We start from the raw sequence: 5,070 nt of genomic DNA on the forward strand, positions 1-5,070 counted from the left end.
TCTTCCTTCCTCCCTCACACCAGTGGGACTTTGAGGGGCTATTGAGGATAGGGAGCAAAATGTGGGCATCAGGTTTTGACAAATCTGGGTTCAAATCCTAGCCTTCCAGTCCCCAACTGTGTGATCGTGTAGACCAGTGACATCCTCGCTCTTTGCTTCAGTTTCCCCACTGTCTCCTGAGGATTTGGGGGACCCTCTCCAAAAACCAGATTTTCAGGACGCTGAAAAAAAAAAGCTTCACATGCACAGATTCTTTCTAAATAGAATTTTACTTTCATAAGTATCTGTATTTGTGATTCTGTTTTTCTTAAGGCCAGACCTCCAAAGTATAAGCTTCTGGGCCCCCAAACTCGATCTTGCCTGCAACCCTGTCTCTAGTTCTTCCAGTCTGACAACAGAGGAGTGTGGCAGCACATCCATCCCCACCCCACTTTCTGCCCAGAGGTCAGTGCCTGCCCAGTGGGGACCCAAGACTTGGAAGATGAAGGGACTAAGATGTTGTCCAGTAAGTTAATGCCAGAGCTGGGCTTGAACCCATGTCTTCAACCATTGAGACTGGGCTTGGCTTGCTGCAGGAAAGGGGGTAGGACCAGGCCCTCACTGAGGCTATGACTCAGAAGAATGGCCTGATGCCCTTCACAGGGGCCTAGAGGGGCAGGGGTAGCTGTGGGTGGGGGTGTCCAGGGATCACTGCTAAAATAAGTAGCAGCTTCCTTTGAAATGCCTCTGTGGTCTGTGCAGGGGAAGGAAGTGGAGGCCCAGAAATGGGAGGGGACAAAAGGGTGAGAGCTGCCAGTATCTCAGATACCAAGCTGGGGCAGTCCCCACCCACCCAGATCCAACAGTTGCTCCCAGCCAGGCTGTAGCATTGAGGCCTGAGGAGCCCAGGCCCACCCCTCCAGGCCACTCTTGGCCTGGTCCTTTTGCCTGCCCCAAAGTGCTCCCCACACCCTGACTTCATCTGGCCTTTCCCCTTACCTGGAATGCTTTTCCCCCACTTTCTCCTTCAAGACACAAGGTCAATGTCACCTCTTTGGGGAAGCCTTCCCTGACCACCCTTGAGACAGCCAGACAGACACATACATGGGGGTGGGGGGGGATTCAGGCACCCATAGAACCTCATTGTAAACAGTAGTATTTGTTATGACAGCTGGCATTTACCAAGTGCTTCAATGTTTACATGGTACAGGTGCTCTGCATGGATGATCTCATTGAATTCTTGCAAAAACACAACACTGACGTTATCAATAGCTTCATTTTACAGATGAGTAAACCAAGGCTCAGAGATGACCAACTTCCTTAAAGTCACATGGTAAGAAAATGACCCTAAGTGTAACCCAGGTCTGGCTCCACAGCAGGGTCATTCAACCAGATGCCATCCCCTTAGACTAGGATATGAATGGGCCCTCCCCAACCCCTCGAAGTTGCACAACACACCTGCACCGAGGAGGCTCAGTGAAGTTTAATTTTTAGCCTTGCCCTTGGAGCAGCTGGTCGCTATAGAATGCTCTAAAGGGAGAGGAAGCCAGCTTGTAATGAGGAAGCATTTCTGTGTACACATGTCTGGTAAACTGTATGAAGAGATCTCAGAAGTACCCCCAAGGCTTCCCTACCGTTTTGGGTTTTCTTTTTTTCTTTTAAATTTTACTTATTCATGAAAGACAGAGCCAGAGAGAGACAGAGGCAGAGGGAGAAGCATCATGCAAGGAGCCTGATGTGGGACTCGATCCCGGAACCCTGGGATCACGCCCTGAGCCAAAGGCAGATGCTCAACGGCTGAGCCACCCAGGCGTCCCTGTTTTGGGTTTTCTTTAACCCTACTCAGGTTCTCTGTTTACAGATCTGTCCCTCAACCTCACTTCCCACCCCCTCACCTGGGAGATCCTCATGGGCAGAGAATGAACTTCGGTTTCTTGGTCCACTAGGGACTACTTGGTACCTAGGAGACCAGGACAGATTTGTTAAATGAGGGAACAGAGGGAGAAAGTCATGAAGCATCCATGCACAAACGAACAAATGAATGAAGACGGGTCCCTCTGATGTCTCATAAGTAGGAGAGGCACAATTCCAGCTTAAAAATTCTAGGTCGGCCCCCGGTATGCCAGCCTGTGTAGGTGACCGGCCATTTGGAGAGAGTTTGGCCCAGGCCAGTGTCTGGCAGGGAGCCTGAGAAGCCCTCTTGCCACCTTATGCTCCACAGGGACAGCACCCCAGCTCCTTGCGTCTGGGCCCTGAGCCCTCAGCAGGGCCCATGGCTGCTCCTCCGGGCCTTCGAGCCCCCAAGGAGGCACCTCCTTTCTGCAGCTGCAGCAGGCCAAGAGCCTTTAACAAGAAGGAGGAAGCGAAAGCTCTATGTGGATGAGTCATCGAGGGTTCTGGCATGGAGTGGCATGCCAGGAGTGGCAGGGGCGGAAGAGGCTGGCAGGAAGAGACGCTGGAGTGAGGAAGAAGAGCGAGGAGGCCACGGAGCGTGAAGGGTCCGAAATCCCCTACTGGCCCCTCAGCAGACACTGGGGTCTTCAGCTGGAGAGCAGGTGCAGAGATGCCATCCACAGTCATGTCACTGAGGGCTGTTGTAGGGCAGAGCAGCCAGATGGAGATGTCACAGAGGCTGCCATCAGGGCAGGGTTCTGGCACCTAGGCAGTCATCTGGCAGTCAGGATGGCCAATGGCAGGCCAGGCGGTAGGCAGGGCGTGGGCTCTGGATTTCTACCCCCTGACTGGGAGCCCAGCCCTGTCTCTCATTAGCTGTGTGACTGCAGGCCAGTGGCTTCTCCTCTCCAGATGCCCTACTTCTACTTCTGCTTCTGTCAAGTGCGGCGAGGGTTCCTACCTTGTGCTTTAACACATGAGAGGCACGTGGAAGCATTCCTCGTCTAAGGAATCCCACAATAACTGGTGACAATTGTACCAGGCGAGGTATCAGCAGGAAAACCAAAACACTAGGTTCCTAACGGAGAGAAGTTAATATAGGGGGCTGGCTAGAAGGATAGAAGAGCTGAGAAACCCAGTGGGAGATGGTACTGCAGCCCAGAGGCCAGCAATAGCAGGAAGCTGGGGCAGCTCCAAGTTTGGAGGCTGCCAGGAGGAGGTGACTTATCAGAGGGGAGACACAAGGAGAAGGCAACTCCACATCACAGTGGGGATGGGTGGTGTGGGCCACTGAGATAAAGAAGGAGTCTGGAGGGCCAGACCACAAGGGAGAGGGTCGGAGGGAGTGCCACAGAGGCAGCGCAGACTCAGTCATATCCTACTTCCTAGTGGTACCATCTTCATTCATCTGCTTTACCTCTTCAATTCCTAACCTACAAAACAGAAATGAGAATAGCACTGAATAGTAGCAAGCGCTTGTCCAACTCACAGTTCTCACACAGCCCCGTGAAGCAGGGACTAGGCCTACTATTATGCCCATTTCACAGATGAGAAGCTGAGGCTCAGAGATCCGGTCACACACTGGTACGCGGCAGAGCAGATTTGACCCAGCCTGCTGAGACCCCACGTCCTGCTCTTTCCCACTACACTCTGTTTCCCAACCTGCATCTCTCTCCCCAGCTGGCCTCACCCTATCCTCTCTCCTTCAGAGAATTTTACCCAGTGCCTCCAACCCAGATTGGTAATCAGCATCTGCTCCCAGCAGTAGGACCTGACACCAGACTTACCATTTCTCTCTCAGGCCCACGGGCCCTGGAGTCACACCAATGTGAATATGAGCCCAGGCTCTGCCATCTTCCAGCTGTGAGGCCTGAGAGAAGCTACTTCCCTTCTGCAAGCCTCAGTTTCCTGGACTCCAGCACAAGGGTCTTGTCCTGAGTTCGCTGGGCTGGGGTGGGGACTGCTTAGCCACACTTAGGAAGCAGGTGGCACCGGGAAAGGTGTGTGTGCGCGCGGTCCATTAAACTCTTATCAAAACTTAGTCATATCCATAGTCCCGGGGACAGTGCCAAATATTTCTTTGCTTTTCCTGAGTTCTCACCCCATGCAGAGTGTGACAGGGGGAAGTGCTGGGCATTGCTCATTTGCTTTCATATGTGACAGCCCACCTCCTGCAAACCGCTTTTCCCAGGCTCCTTTGCCAACTGGCTTCATGCTAGGCTGGGCCACTGGGAAGTACTGGGAGAGGTCTGGGGAGGTGGGAGACATCAGACTGTTTCTCCCCCTCTCCCTCTGCTTCGTGGGGGGAGGGTGTCATTGTTCCAGGGCTGTCTTCTCATCTTCAGCTCCTACAAAACTACCCAGTCCTCTGTGGTTCAGCCATGCAGTGGCTCCTGCCATGATTCCACCACCCCCAAGCAGAATTGTCACCTCCTCCGTGTGTTGCCCCACCCTGACCTGGTAGTAGCTCATGCCCAGACTACACTGTCTTACCATTCGCTGTTTGGCTTTTCAGCTCTTTCCTCTCCTGGGTAACCAATTGCCCGTATTAAACTTCTTCTGTTTGAAATATCTGGGGTGCCCTCTGTTCTTCTCACTGGCCCTGACTTTTGTAGGAGACATCGAGGACTTCCTTTCCTGTGGAATTGCTTCCCTCTTCTCCAAGCCCAGAGTCCTTGGCCTGGGTGGTTAGGCCCAGAACCTGAGTCCTGTGGGCACATCACAGTGGGGCTGGATGGGGCTATAGCTTCTTTGAGCTCCTTGCAGTGAACCTGCTCTCTGCAAACAGAACCTTCTTGTGCTGACACTGCCCTTTGCAGCAAAGGTGGAGTGTACCGTGATGCTTCGATGCTGTCCCTTTACTATGCTGCACACAGGGCTTGTCTGCATCACGGCTGGGAGGGACTGTGAGGAGTGGGGGTAGAGAAGGTAGTGAAGGCAGCAAAAAGCACCCCATCCATCCCGCCAGCCCTACAGAGGGCCAGAGCAGGCATTAAGCAAGCTTTTCCACCAGCTTCAGGATCATCTCTGACACTCAGGCCAAAGCCTTGAATTTTAAAACCAGCCCTAAAAAAAAAAAAAAAAAAAATCCAGTCCTGAGGGGAATGAAGGTGCCTCCATGATAGGAGCCACTCAGGGCCCCACCAGTTAAGGAGTAAGGAAGTTAGGACAGACTCCTTTGAGTGAGCAGGGAGGTGT

The 5,070-nt window shown here is 52.9% G+C and overlaps 1 long non-coding RNA gene across 1 annotated transcript; it reads right to left on the reverse strand.

Annotated features, from left to right (window-relative positions):
* Nucleotides 1-250: 250 nt before the first annotated feature.
* On the reverse strand, nucleotides 251-4,816 carry LOC140607406 (uncharacterized). The gene is made up of 2 exons (XR_012009444.1): nucleotides 3,660-4,816; nucleotides 251-3,305 (listed from the first exon to the last, which is right to left on the reverse strand). It is a non-coding gene; the product is annotated as an uncharacterized lncRNA (long non-coding RNA).
* Nucleotides 4,817-5,070: the final 254 nt, after the last annotated feature.

The sequence above is a fragment of the Canis lupus genome, chromosome 16, assembly GCF_048164855.1.
Source record: "Canis lupus baileyi chromosome 16, mCanLup2.hap1, whole genome shotgun sequence".
In the NCBI taxonomy this organism is placed as follows: Eukaryota; Metazoa; Chordata; class Mammalia; order Carnivora; family Canidae; genus Canis; species Canis lupus.